A 15,894-nucleotide genomic window follows, 5' to 3' on the forward strand; every position below is an offset into this window, starting at 1 on the left:
CGAAAATGCCATCTGTGAATATTGCATTTGTATGGAGAATCGAGTTCTCGATCTGGTTATTCACTCTGTTATTTGTGCGCAACGCAATGAATGGCTGTATATATGTTCTGCGGGAAAGTAGACGCAAGGGCCTTGTTCATAAATAGTGTGGCTATTGCTTGAGTAAATACGGTAGAGGTGAATTTTTTGGTGTATTTTTACCAACACATTCGAATATCAGGAGCATTTGGCCGGAACGTATAGGAAGTATTCACTGGCGGCCATAGCTGTGCGCACGACTGCTGAGCGCGTGCTGATGTCGAGCTTCCACAGTTCTTTTGTAACGTGCATTCCGCACCCTCAAGATTACCGGTCTTAGCAGCCTATTAATGTGGGCTCGCTCCGAGCATGCGCTCTAGACATCACCCACAAATATGGCGCCCAGTGAATACTCCTTATAAACGCGAGAACAACCAAAAAACAAATTACTGGGTGTGGCTTTACACCCAGAGGTTTCAGCTGCCTTGCACGTGCCGGCTGTGAAGGCAGCGCTTTTGACTGCTCGGGTAATAAGGCTCGTGGAGAGCGCGGAAATATTGCGATCTCCGTATATATGATTACCTCCTCGCACCCAACCCGACAGGAAAGAGGGGCTCCAGCGCTGTATTGAAATAGCTGTTATGGATACTTCGCGCATCAATCTGGAATGTAATTTTGATATTCGTGATCCCAGAAGTACTCTTCAGTTTTTCCTTAAAGCTGCCCATGACTGTTGTAACCAAAGACGCCGAGTGTAGTTAGACGGTTCATTCCAAACAGCAGAATAGCCAGACAGCGACAACCCCAGAGTCCGATGGGCGCGCAGTTCTATGGGGGGGCACCGATAACACTCACACCGACGTCACATGGTATCAATGTGAGATTCGACACGTGGATGACAAACATAACAAGATAACAGCGCATCAATACAAGTCACCGCGACACATGAACAAGAGCACCACTTACAACGATACACCATTTCCAATAATACAACACGCCCCCCCCCCCCCCCCCCCCCCCCCCACAAAAACATTAGAGTTACACATATGTCAGCCGGTCTGGTTTGCGCTTAATGCGAGTGCTAGGCCTCGGGATTACAGGTAACAGCGCCTCCACAGTCTACGGTGATGACGCCTTTTGCGTACTGCGCGATGACGCTTGTCCTGTTCCTTGCGCAGTAGCAGACTGTCTTACGCAAGATTCGGCATAACGCGGGATTTCCATCATATCACTACCATGCGACAATTCAATGTCACCATCGATCCTCTCATTAGCTTCATCATTCATAAACGAACGTGGCATATGACCTGCGTGTACGAAACGTGTTGGACGGTCCGCGAACACCATGGTACGTCGTGGCTGACTTTACTTTAACAACTTTCCCTGGAAATCACTTGAAAAGTTAACCGAGGACCGTACGCACAAGCAGACAATCACCTACAGAAAACACGCTGTCTATTCCCCGCGCTTGTTCGCACTCGATACATCCCTTTCAGGCTTAGCCGTTATTGTTGCCTCCATGTTCGGCTTGAGCAGGGACAACCTATGTACGCAATTTCCCGCTCAAAAATACTTCAGCTGGCGTTTTTCCCGTGATGGTGTGGGGTGTCGTTCGGTATGCAAACAGAAAGTTATCCACCCTGTGTTGCAGAGAGTTCGGGCTTTTGTTCCGTTCATCCTCCAACAACTTTTTCAACAGCGACTGCTTTACAGACTGTACGGCGCGTTCGGCTGCGACATTTGATTGAGGGTGATAACGGGGGGTCAGCCTATGTTTAACTCCGTTGGCCGACTGAACGTCTTGGAAATCTGGCGCGAATTTGAGGCCCATTATTTGAAGCCACTTCAGCGGGTAAGCCATGACTTGCAAACAGTGACCACAATGTCTCAACCGTTTTTATTTTTTGAACCGTTGTGGGAAGTTATTATTTTTACCTCCAGACATTTGGAGTGAGAGACGACAGCCACCAGAAATATATTGTCTCCCTTTTCTACGCTAGTCGACCATAATGGAGTCTCAGTTCCATGGTCGGAATGTTCATCTTTACTAAATGATGTGCTTTCTCAGTCTTTTATTCCACTGTCTTTTGTTTCTTGCCCTGAATATGATCTTGAGGCCTTTCCACTTATGGATCCTGTTATAATTGATCGCATTGGTGTGCTTAGTTTAATAAAAAATTTGAAAGTTTCTTTTTCATCTGGAACTGAGGGGATTAATTCTAAATTTCTGAAGAACACTGAAATGCTTTCTTCTGTAATACTATCTAAATGTTTCTCGCAGTTCCTAGATCTTTGTTTGTTGCCCAGCGATTGAAAGGTGGATAAGGTGGTGCCTTTGTTTAAATCAGGTGATGCTCACTCTCCTCTTGATTACAGGCCTATATTTTTAACTGGCGTCCCATGTAAAATGTTGGAGCATATCATCTATTCTATTCTAGTTAACTTTCTCGAGTCCAACTAATTGTTTCATATCATCAGCATGGTTTTGGTAAATTATTCGTATGTGAAACGCAAGTGGTTTGTATCACGAACGATGTTTTTTCTGCGCTAGAGAATAATCTTTCAATCGACTGCATATTTCTTGATTTTTCGAAAGCCTTTGATTTAGTCACTCACTAACTGCTCTGCTTAAAATGAAAAAAAACAACAACAACTAAACATTCTTGCATCGATCGAAAATTTTCCCTCTAACAGAAGACAGTTTGTATTCTCTTCCCTGCCAAGTTAGTTCGGGTGTGGCGCAAGGTTCCGTCCTCGGCCCCCTTCTTTTCGTCATATAAATAAATGATCTCGTTAACAATGTCCAGTCATCCATAAGGTTGTTTGCAGATGATTGTGTCATTTATCGTGTAATCCACTCTGACACTGATACGTTTTTTCTTCAGACTCACCTTAATTTCATTAGTAACTGGTGTGACGTCTGGAAAATGCGCCTTAATGCCAATAAATGTAAAGTAATGAGAATTTCACGGAGAACTGCCTGTACTATCTTTCCTCAATATAACATTGGTTTTGTTCTTGAACAGGTAACATCGTAGAAGCAGAGGTCGGCATTTTAGGTCGCCCTCACTCACTCTCACCCTCACAGCCACACTCACCTAAGCTCCTCACTCACTCTCACCCTCACAGCTACACTCACCTTCAGCCCCTCACTCACCCTCATCCTCAAAGTCACACTCACGTTCAGCCCCTTCACTCACCCTCACTCAACCTCACTGCCCTCACGCCCCTCACGCACTCATGGCCCTCACGCCCCTCACGCACTCACCGCCCTCACGCACTCATGGCCCTCACGCCCCTCACCGCCCTCACCGCCCTCACGCCCCTCACGCACTCATGGCCCTCACGACACTCACCGCCCTCACGCCCCTCACGCACTCATGGCCCTCACGCCACCCACCGCCCTCACGGCCCTCACACCCCTTACGCACTCACCGCCCTCACGGCCCTCACGGCCCTCACACCCCTCACGCCCCTCACGCACTCATGGCCCTCACGTCACTCAGGTCAGCTTCGGATGGGGCAATTTCGTCCAGAAACTTGACGTCGCAACACCAGCAACACGGGCCGCACGCGTTCACACGCCGCAATCAATTGCTGCAATTTGCCACCATCATCATGATATTTTATTTTTCTTGCACTATTTAGACACACAATTACGCGCTATAAACGTGTTTTTATGCATTTAAATCCCGTTGAAGAACACTAACGCACCTTTCTGAAACAGTTTATTTCCAAAACCAAGTCTTTCGTTGTCATCATCACCGGCACGAGGTATGACGTGAAAATATCGCGTCCCTGATTGATGCATCCGCTTCAAACGTCTTTGAATTGCTTCGAGTTGTTCGCTTATTTCGAGCCGGACCCGATCTCAGCAATTCGTGTCGACTAGGAAAAGCTAGAGAACAACCCGCCATCGACGCCGAAATTGCTGAGAAAGTTGCTCCTTCTGAATGGGGCCTCACGCACTCACCGCCCTCACGCCCCTCGCTCACTCATGTCCGAGCTCACACCACTCATGCACCAACCGCCCTCTCGGCCCTCACAACCCTCACGCCCCTTACGCACTCATGCCACTCACCGCCCTCACGCCCCTCACGCACTCATGGCCCTCACACCCCTCACCGCCCTCACACCCCTCACGCACTCATGGCCCTCACACCACTCACCGCCCTCATGCCCCTCACGCACTCATGGCCCTCATACCCCTCACGCACTCACCGCCCTCACGCCCCTCGCTCACCTCATGGCCGAGCTCACACCAATCATGCACCAACTGCCATCTCGGCTTTCACAACCCTCACGCCCCTCACGCACTCATGCCACTCACCGCCCTCACGCCCCTCACGCACTCATGGCCCTCACAGCCCTCACCGCCCTCACACCCCTCACGCACTCATGGCCCTCACACCACTCACCGCCCTCATGCCCCTCACGCACTCATGGCCCTCACACCCCTCACGCAGTCACTGCCCTCACGGCCCTCACGCACTCATGGTCCTCACAGCCCTCACGGCCCTCACTCACCCTCACACTAATGAATTTTCCTGGTTCAGAAACTCACTCATCCTCACCTCACCTGTGAAGATGAGGGTGAGTGAGGGTAAGTGAGGGCCCTCATGAGTGAGGTTTGCCGAGGTATGCGTACAAGTACCTAGGTGTCCATATAACATCTGAACTCTCCTGGCAAACTCACATTCATTTTCTTCTAACAACGCTAATCGCATGCTAGGTTACTTACGCCGAAACTTCTCAAGGGCTCTTCACCATTAAAACTACCACTGTAAAATAACCTGGTTAGATCCAAGCTTGAGTATGCGAGTTCGCTGTGAGACCCAGGTCATGAATCTCTAATTAATCAAATTGAATCTGTACAGAATCGTGGCGCACGTTTTATTTTGACTAATTTCTCACGTTTTTCCAGTGTATCAGCCATAAAACTAATTTTACATCTTTCGAATCTTTCATTGCGTAGGAAATTATTTCGTTTGTCCTTATTTCACAAAATTTATCATTGCAACCAACATCTAATTTGAGAGCTTTTTTCTGAACCATCGTATGTACCCCATCGAAATGATCGTCGCCATAAAGTCAACGTTCCTTTCAGTCGCATGAAGTTCTTTTTTTATTCTTTTATCCCAACAACTACTAATGACTAGAACCACCTGCCCACCTCCATCGCCACTATCACAGACACTCCTGTATTCAAATCTGTCGTTGAAAACTATTATGTTAACTAATATATCTTTATTCTATTTTTGTACTTTTGTTTTCCCCCACACCGTTCTGTAACACCGTGTGCCATTGAAGGTATTGAAATAAATAATTAAATAAATAAGTCGAGTTGAACCCTTTGACAAATATTTGTGCCCCACTTCCACGGTGTCAATGGGACTGGTTGTCCCACCGATCTCACACTCCGGCAAACTGCACTGTGTTTCAGTCTGTTCAAGGCAACTGTCAGAGATGCGACCACCAAACCATCGATCTGGCTCGTGCTTTCATTTTTGTTATACGAATGTGATGTTCATGCAAAAGGGAAACTAGATTGGGATATTAGCACTCTGTTGGCCCAAACCACACAGTCGTCATCTACTGAAAGTTTGAATCGCCCCACAAAGAAAGGCTGATATTTATCGTCTACTAACTGTGGCCACCGACGCGACGTCATTTCGCGCTAACCCTCAGAATAGCTGACTAACGTGGAAGTTTGGGCTAGTTGGCATTTCATGATTAAAAATTAAAACAGCGCAAGGGCACGGACAAGAACAAGAAGGTAGACGAACAAAGTGAGAATTGCATCTTTTTTTGGTCTCCCACTCGATTACGATAATATAATCACTAGATGCGGCCATCAGAAACACTAGCAAGCAAGATGCCTGCATGAATCTCATAAAAACAAACTATTGTTTTAAAAATTCGGAGGACACCTAAGCACTTCTTATGAGTTGTGAATGCGAAAACATGAATGTCGTTCTTCCGCTGCCCTAGTTCGTCTGTGGTGTGCTGGCATAGGCGGCTGCGTTTTGCTACTGCCGAGGTTGCCGCCGCCGGCGATATAGAAGCCTCAGGCGCCGCCATGTTCTTCGGCGTTGAGAAAAGCAGAAGCGGCCAAAGCCCCCCCCCCCCCCTCCCCCCAAACACACACACACTCCCGCAACGCCTGACACGAGAGCAGCGGCCGAGCGCGCGCTCTCGTGAAGCGGCCGCCAATGACTATCTATAACCTAACCTATCAATAACCTAACCTAACCTAACCTAACCTAACGAAACGGCTCCTATATAGGACCCGTTTAGTTCAGCCAATGGGAGAATGGGCATTTCTTTCGCGTTCTTTCGTGGTTACATGCGCCGCCGGCTCCACTCCATGGGATAGCTAATACATTCGCATTATTATATAAATGCTTTCTTTTCCATTTCGTATCTACATCGGATACAGGCACAAGCGGATAGATAAAAATTGCGGATGCTGTTTCATTGTATGGCTACAAAGTATACGAACTCGGGTACGGACTCGGATATATAAATTACTCCCCCCCCACCCCCCCTGAAGCTGTACATCTTCTGCAGTTACTGACAACGTAAGAAACTCAGGGCGTGACCTTTGCTCGCGCCTATTTGCTTCGTGATTCAAGGTTTGGGCATCCTTACCGGCTAATAACGCTATCTTGTTGGTTGCTGCGATAACTGGATGTGCGGAATTTGGCACGCCTTACGTTTCTTAAGTCACTATATACACCAACTCAACTCTCTGCAGTGACATCACGGCGTTGGCGCTGCTGTCGGCACTGCGCATGCGTATGCATTTTATCTCACGCGTATCTGTATTTTGCGCACATGCATTGCCCAGACCCGTTGGGGGAAAAAAACGCGGGGTTGTTTGTAAACAGTGCGTTTTTCTAATGGCGAATTCGCGTGGTCAATCGTCGGCAACTTATTTTGCCGGAAAACCGGCAATAGTGTTCGTGTGGTCAGTTTCCGGCCGGCGCGCACCGTTCGGGTGGTGGTTCTCCGGCAAGCACCGGCAACTTTCCGGCGCTTTTTCCGCCCGAGCTCCGAACGGCCGGGCGAGTGGGCGCCAGACTGTATCCGCTGTCGTCACTTCCGAAATGAGAGAGAAGGTCAGTGAGAAAAAAAATGAACGAAAGAACGAAACTGATCTGAAGTAACTTTAGCAGCCGCTACGAAAGTCAATCCAAGTCGTTGGGACATGAGTGACGGCGGCGACAGGCTCTCGCTAGCGGTGTCGCGCGGGCAAGAGGCGAAGTAAACTGCCACCGTCTGGCGTTTCGTGTTCGGGTGGTGAGGGTCACGTGGTGTGCCGCCGGCGCGTTTCTGGTTGCCGGTTCCGCCGGCTCGTTCTCGCCGGCAACTGACCACCCGAATTCGCCATAAGAGAACAGTGGTTGTGATAAAAAAAAAACAAAAAAAAAACGATTGAAATAACTAAAGTAAAGAAAAAAGATTCAAACTTCTTCTAAAATGAATCCACGCCCCATATCGTGAGCCCAAACACTGTTTAACGAGATAAAAAAAAAAGACAGAAAAACGAGTAATGAATTTGAACAAGTTTGGCCCAAATGTGCGGTACAGTTTGGCTTCTTCCTTTGATCGTGGAAGCGAGAGATAAGACTAATGAATAAAAGCCAAGTGGATTCAGCTAAATATGATAATCTCGAAATATCTAATGGAATTCGAGCCGACGAGACCGCGTATGATTAAAACTGTTCGGCGAAGCGGAAAGAAATTGGACCTCGGGGTATGCGAAATAAAAGTTCGCGATTGTGAGCGGTGAAAATTAACAATCAAACTTAAATATAAAGAAAGAGAGAAAAAAGGGGGGTAGCAAACACAGATTTGAACACACAAGGAGCATGTATATTTAGCCTCGCGCGTATAATAAAATAAGTAAAGTAAAATTATGAGTCATAAAAATTTGTTGGCGCATTTACTTTCCAGACGTGTTTTTGGAGAGCCAATTACTGTGTTCGTTGGAGGAAGCGCAGCCTATGGTCCGTTGAATAAGAAAGCCGCAGAAATTAGAATGCTTCGTTTGGTCTCTCCCGCCCAAAACTGTGTCATCTATGCGAAATGCGCGAGCGATATGAAGGCAACTGTGGGCAGCGTGATAACGCGACGTCATGCGTGATGTCATGCGTGACACATTTGTACTGGTAAAGCGCCGACAATAAACGCATAAAGACTACTATTCCACGTGTTAATGCAAACCATGTGGCGCGGTCTAACAACACTCAAATTGAGCCAGTTTCACGACGTTTGCTGGTTGGAAATATGCACAAGTCAAATCAAGATTGGAATTTCAGAATGGTAGATAATCCTGGTTCCTTAAAGGGGGGGGAGGGGGGGGGGTGCAACGATTCAAAGATTAAAAGAATTTGCATCTCGTCATTTTTTACGTTTATCGTGTCCCAGTGGATAGAAAAAACATCTCCTTGATTAAAAAATGTCGCGATTCCGCTGCATATTCGCAAAGCAAAAGTCGAGCTTTCCCCCCCCCCCCCCCCCCCCTGCAGTCGTAGGTGGCAGCCGAAGAAACTACGACGAGAAACTACGAAGAAACTACGACCTTGCTCGGCCCTAAGCTGCACCATAACGCCCGCTAATGTCAGCAGAGAGAGGGAGATTAAGCGTCATCCGAGAGAGCACACGGGAAGCTACACGGCACCCCAAATTACGTCACTAGGAGAGGGAAAAGGTTTGACCTGAAGAGTGGGAGTGAGTTGAGGGGTGCCAGAAATGCCAATATATATATATATTATTTTTTACACAACATGCAACTAGGACACGCAGGAGAAATCGGTTTTCTGTTCTTTACTTTAGAAGTGTCAAAAGGCAACTTCCACAAATGTTGGACCGAAGTCCGGAAATCTTTGCACCCCCTCCCCCCCCCCCCCCCCCCCTTTAACTCGATGGTTTTAAAACAAGAACTTAATATACATACTTAGACATTTCTGGCATTGTTTTTGGTGTACATATGGGCAACGGTTCCAGCGTTTGATATGACTCCCAACTAGAAGCCACGGTCTTGTTCAAATAAATGCATTAAAAACGATACCATGCAGTCACAAGATTCAAGGATGCTACAGTACGGTAGAGTATGGTTGACGTCAACTGTGATTAATTTTATTAAATGGCGTTGAAAGCGTGCGTTAAATATACAAAGATTATATTTTTTGTTTATTCAGTGTGTTCGAAGTCAACTTGTAGTGTGTTTTTGATTATCTTATTTTATATATACTTATACAATATAATTAGCGCGAATTATGAATATATTTCCACGGATATACCTAAAAGAGATTTCTAGTGTACTAATAAAGCGGTTATTAATTCAAGTTTGATAGTCTTCCTTCTCGACGTTTCAACGCATTTATTTGTACACATGAAAATATGTAAAAAGATAAATCGTGCGTATATTTTTGGCATACTTTTGAGGCGTTCGTCAATGCGAAGTACACATTAAATACTTAAGAAATACATCTGGGTAAATTAGGAACGTATCACCTTTAGCTAAGGACCGATCCCTTTCCGAGATAACGACGACTTTTTAATGTCTCACAGACGGCGCCAGCTGTCGTTTGTGGCGCACCGACCAACACAACAAGACCGCTGAGGGTAGCTCGTTGTACGTTACTTTGTTTTGTAAGTGACTTCGTTTTAAGTGACTTCGTTGTAAGCTGCTCGTTTCCGCTCGCGGTTGCAGACGGCAGCTTTAAAACGCACATGCAAGGCATCTCGAAAATAACGACGCCATTAAAAGTTTATCCCCTAAACTATTTTCTCTAGCGGTAGCCATTAAAGTTTATAAGAAGGAGAGAAAAAAAAAACAGATTCAGATTACATTCAATACTGAGTGCAATCTGGAAGGACCATTCAAGCTCTTTCGGCGGCTCAAAACGGAGCTCTCCTTGTGGTGAATGAGAACCCTATTTATTCTACTAACTTTGCGCACTCCTTGTGGATAAAGTGCGAGTCGCTATGCCGGAAAGCTTCCGGATTGCCAATCATCATGATTGAGAGAAACCCAGGGGCTTACGGGACAGAAGTAGCGTTTTCAGGGTCAAATGCTATTCACAATAATAAAATTTTCGCGTAAAATCTTTTTGTATACCTCTTTATTTTCCAATTTTATTACAGGGAAGGCGATGATAGGTTGCACGGGCACACGCTTTAAAAAAAGTAACCCGTGAACCTTGGTCAAAAGCAGGGCTTTAATTACTCGAGTAAATACGGCAGTAAGTTGATCAGGAATCGGGAAATTTTAGAATAAATCACCTAAAAACTTCAAGCAGACACAAAAAAGAAATGAAATAAAATGTTCCAATTTAAATCGCGATTTGGGTTTAATGCATGCAAAACAAAACCGACGTTTTTTTTGTTTTTTTTTTTTGTACGCGTAGTTTTTTTATACACAATTTTTTTGTTAAAGACCGACGACCAGTTCGCGCCTTCCCTTTTTCCCCTGCTCCCTCCTCTCCCTCTTCTACCCTGTCCACCGTAGCCTGTTCTTTCCTCCACCATGGTGAGGAGGATCTTCTGCCTTGCAGAATCTCGGGTCTGGTCGTCGGCCTTTAAAGAGTAGAGCGTTACGCAGTGGAATCTATCGAAGAAAGTAGTACCGGGTAGAGCGCCTTCCGGGGACCAGGTCCGCGGGCGCAAGGATGCGCTCCGGTGAGATACCGAAACCTAGAAACGTGTCCAAACTGAGCGTTTTTTCAGAACGCCGTAAAATGCTGCCCTTGCCTTATATATTTCTACAAAAAATTAATTTAGTGGCTTTCGACGATGCTTAGCAAGTTTCTGAATGGAGCCCTATGTTTATTTTTACTAATAGAAAATTAATTAGTACTTTTAATGAATTGTGCTGATAATTATATGTTTTAGCAATCCTAGACGTTCGTCAAGTTTTTTTCCGGGAAAACGTTGCTTCTTACCCCGAACAACGTATTTTTAGGTATTTTTTTAACTTTCGTAGAAACACCTTATAAATATATATATATATATATATATTTATATATATATATATATATATATATATATATATATATATATATATATATATATATATAAGGTGTTTCTATATATATATATATATATATTATACGTAAGGGGGGGAGGGACGAGGCAGGCCGGGTAGACGTAGATAGCGGTGTAAAAATTAACCCCTGCAAGGACATGTTTCATATTGACCTTGATATACACCGACATATAAAGCGGGGACCGTTCTTCATCAGGGTGGATCTTGTCTTCCTCTTTGTCGTGCACAAACAGATGAAGTTTACGACAGAGAGGAAGATGACAAGCCAATTGCGGTGTACAGAAACATAAAATGGCATCATTAAAGGTACAAGGTGGGTGGCAGTTCAACATTGGATGGTGAAAATAATCACTGGGCTAATCTGTTTATCCATTTAAAAATGACTAGTATAACAAAATGCGACTAGAAAAAAGAGACGAAACAAGAGAACAAAACCAAATCCAACTTTATATACTTTAATGTTTTTTTTTCTTAATTCTCTAATTACAATTTGTTATATTAGTCATTTTTAAACAAATTAGCCCTTTGATTATTTTCAGCATCTGAGATTGAACTGCCGCCCACCTCGTACCTTTAATGATGCCATTTTAGGCTTCTGTACGTCACAGTTGTCGTCTTATTGTCCTCTCTGTCGTAAATTTCATATAGTCTGTATATACAGGACAAAGAGGTAGACGAGATGTACCCTGATGAAGATCGCTGCCCGTTCGATACGTCGGTATATAGACGCTTTCAGGCAGCTCTGCATGGGCGCCGCCATAACCGACCTTCAGTTTTTGTTCCCTCTTATTCCGTTCGCTCCACTTCATCATTACCACAGTAGGTCAGGTCATTGCCATTTTAGATTCTACCGCGTCCTTCTCCTCAGCATACACTCTCAAGAAAAAAAAGTGTAAAAGGGTGTATCGTTACACCCTTTGTCCCATATAATACGCCCCAAAACTTCATTTCGACGTATAGCGTCCCACAGTCGAACAGACGGCCCCATATTTTACGAGGGGCTTGATAAGGGTGCGATATAACTTATTCAATAGCTAAAGTACGTATCAAAGACCACATAAAGAAAACACTGAGTTTTTACAGTAGGGCCAAGGAAACCCCGATTATTTATTTTTTATTTTAATTCAGTAAAACGTACTCTAGCTATTTTAATAAGTTGTACCAGACGGCTATCAAGCCCCTCGTAAGATTTCGGGCCGTCTGTTCGACTGTAGGGCGCTGTACGTCGAATTGAAGCTTCGGAGTATATTATATGGGGCAAAGGGTGTAACGATACACCCTTTTACACCCTTTTTTTCTAAGAGTGTAGGCCCTTGTGGAGACTCGTCAATGGCCGCTTCAGTGGCTCGGCATCTCGGTAAGACAAGAGAAGGTCGGCTATGGCGGCTCAATTTGGCGCGCGCTGAAAGCGCCTATACTAAGGCAAATATTAGAGATTTTTAGGGGACCGTTTTTTCACATCCGATTCTGTACGGTGGGTCCCCTGGTAAGAACTGCGCGTATGCGAGTATTCTGCGGTAGCACATGGGCAGTTCTTACCGGAGGGCCATCGTACTGTATCGGATGTGCAATAACCGTTCTCTAAAACTCTCCATTAAACATGGACTACAGCCGGTGGATCGGCCACAAAGGTTACTAAACAGCTTAAAAAAAAACAAGAAAAACTCAGGGTGTGGCGAGTTTCGTGCATCTCATTATCGCCTCGCAGCTAATGAGATTGCGGCGTTTGCAGACGAGGACACCGAAGAGCCAATCGTGAAGCAAGACGCCGAAAAATATTATGTCACACCTTGCGCTTCCTAAAAGCTTGCGGGGACTATAGATTTTCGGAGCGTGGTCAGCGAATGACAAGGCGAATAAACAAAAACAAAAATGGCCGCAAGTTTTTGGGTGTGACAACGTCTAAGTGTCGAGTCTAGTGAAATGTAACGCATGTATCTAATGTAACAGATTCATTTTGATGTGACGGAACTGATGGAATGGGACACAGTTAAGTAATGTACACATTTATTTGTTAGTCACCGAATCAATCGAGCGAAAGCAGTAGTCAAACACGAGGTCAACTTATACTACTGAATAATAGATAAGCAAGAAACCGAACGAGACAAATGTCGAGATACAGCACACGCGTTTTCAATCAGAAGTCAGGCAGGCCATCGAAACAAGTGCAGATCGAGACCAAAGTTACATTTGATCTTCGGAGACGAGACTCTCCGATGAGCAGACGCGATAGATTATAGGACGATGGCAGGAGAAATACTATATAGACCTTTTCCACAAGGGCGCCGCCATCTTGAATTGTCGTCACTTCCAGTATGGGCGAAAACATTACTTTGCCGTCACCACGCAAAGAGAAGATATTTAGGATATAAGCATAACCGTCACACATTCTCGTTTTGGCTCCCCTCTATTTTTTTACTAGTTACAGGTCGAAACGTTTTACTATTTTGTCGTCGCCCATACTGGAAGTGACGACAATTCAAGATGGCGGCACTCCTGTGGAAAATGTCTATATGTCGTGAAGTTTTAGCCGCGATGTGGCCTTGCGCCTCGCCAACCGCCGACCGACGGGTATTGCACTGCCTCCGGGATGGACTATGCAGTGCACGACTTTGCGAAGGAGGGCCGCCTCCCCGTGCACGACCATACAGTTAATATAATAATATATACATAGGCGTGCGGAAGGCTTCACTTGAGAGGGGGCCTATTCTTATATGAGAGCCCCCTCACACTCACCCCCTTTAATCTGGCCCCCTTCAAAATTTGCTCAGCATTACGGTGATACATGCAATGCTAATCATGCGAGCCTGAAGAAAAATCTTCCCAGTCCTAAACTAGCTAAATTTTGGACTTGAATCGTGAAATAAACTGGACGTTGGGTGTAAAACAGGGTTTCCCAAAGGCAAGTTTCGAAAGATCACGCTCGGTCGCCGAGAAACCGCCAACCGCGTCTCGGTGTTTGAACAGGGCCGCTCGCGAACCGCATCCACAATCGCTTCGCAAACGCAGCTGAACCACCAGTGTGAATGCGCTATCACACATCCCTATTTTTCAGAGGAAACACAAAAAGGGTACGAAGCATGAATGAGAAAAATTAGGTGGAAACTTTCAAGAGAGGCCCAAAAACTCCGAATGCAAAACCTCAAAAGACAGGTAGAGAATCGCCCAAGCCAGTTTCGCAGTCCAAGAAGGTGGCAGACAATGTCTAGTTGATAGGGGGTGCGAGAGTCGCACCAGCTGCATCATCATAAGCCAGAAGGCGTCGGCTTAGAACTGTTTTTTTTTTTTAAAGGTGTATTTGCAACACCAACCTCTATAAATGACAGGGCTGTAGTTCCAAGATGGTGGAAGATACGGGGATAGATTCTCCAGGACGTCGCGTGCGCCTGCTCGCTGACGCTGGTCAGTGCGCTAAAAATAATTTATTTGTCTACAAGTCCGAAACGGTCAGTATATGAGCATATTTCACGTGACGGAGATGTTGATGTGCGTTAGGAAAGCGAGCATGTTGAAATTTAAAACTTGCGGGAACCTCAACTTGCAAAGCTTTGTGGAGGGCGAGCGCGTTTTTGACACCGGTCACGTGATTGTTTTTGGCAAAATGTTTTTGAGGCTGCTGAAGACATCGTGGTGTTTGCACTTTGCCTGACCATTACTGCTATGAAAGTAAGCCGCGTACGATGATCCTCATGCTCCGAAGAGCAGCGTTCATATTACTGATGTCTTCACGCCAGAGGTTCACAACTCCCTGCTCACCGTCCCGGTTTGAAGCCGGCGTCACGCTGATCGTATATAACACAAAAGGACAGTCTATAAACACGAGTCAGCGCAATATCCGTGGTTGGAATGCCGCCTGCCAAGTTTCGTCTTGAACTCATTGCTATGCGGCATTCGAAGCACGGATCTCGCGGTGACTCATGTTCGAAAAAACAAATTGGGTTGTGTTTACACTCCAAGAAAGAAAAGCTGTAGTTGGGTTTATCAGGCGCACATGCACCCTTTTCCTGAAAGATGCTCCTTCCATTACCCAGCCAGTGCACTTCTACGCCGACAATGAGCGCCCTCTTCTCCCTTAAAAACCTCTAGGTGTATCAATACACCGCCTCGCTAGTCACGCGCCCCAATCAGCTTGTGCTTGGATTCCCCCTTGCGCGTCACTTTTGGGTTGAGCATATTTTTTAGAAAGTATGGAGCTGTTCTGTTCACTCGGTATCGACAGTAGATTAGACGCTATGCTTGTTTTAGGCCAATCAGGTCTCCGGGTTGGATCACGTGACCACAGTCTTCAAGCTAGAGGTAAGGCAGAGCACATCATTGCCTGAAGGCCAAGGCCACGGATAGCATCCGCTGTACCATTAACTTTCGGTCTGTTGTATACTGGCAAAGACGGTATGCCAGTAGGCGGCGATGGCGCGAGCTGGGCGCGTACCACGCTGCCAGAGCTCGCGCAGTGCTCGCGATCGGCTCGGACTGATTATTAAAAATGGAGCCTTTCATCTGGAACGACCTGGTCTCGGCTCTCTCGTTCGCGATCTAACATTGTCGGCGAGGATACTGGTTACCTGTCTTTGGAGGTCATCGGCATCTCACGAAGGAACGGGGACCTGGATCACGGCTACCACGGTGCTAAGCCAAGAACCCGCAGCGAGCAGCGGGAAGAGCCACTGCTGAAAGGACCCAAGGAAATAGTATGTGCAGCAGTTTTCTCTACTTCTCAACGTAGTGAACGTCGCAGTGTACGAAAATGCCACACCTCGGGAAGGTGCTAGAATTCGACGAGGCCTCTCAGAGTTTCGAGACTTACGTTGAGCGTTTTGAGC

Source organism: Ixodes scapularis, unplaced genomic scaffold, assembly GCF_016920785.2.
Source record: "Ixodes scapularis isolate PalLabHiFi unplaced genomic scaffold, ASM1692078v2 PGA_scaffold11__112_contigs__length_91849675, whole genome shotgun sequence".
Lineage (NCBI taxonomy): Eukaryota > Metazoa > Arthropoda > Arachnida > Ixodida > Ixodidae > Ixodes > Ixodes scapularis.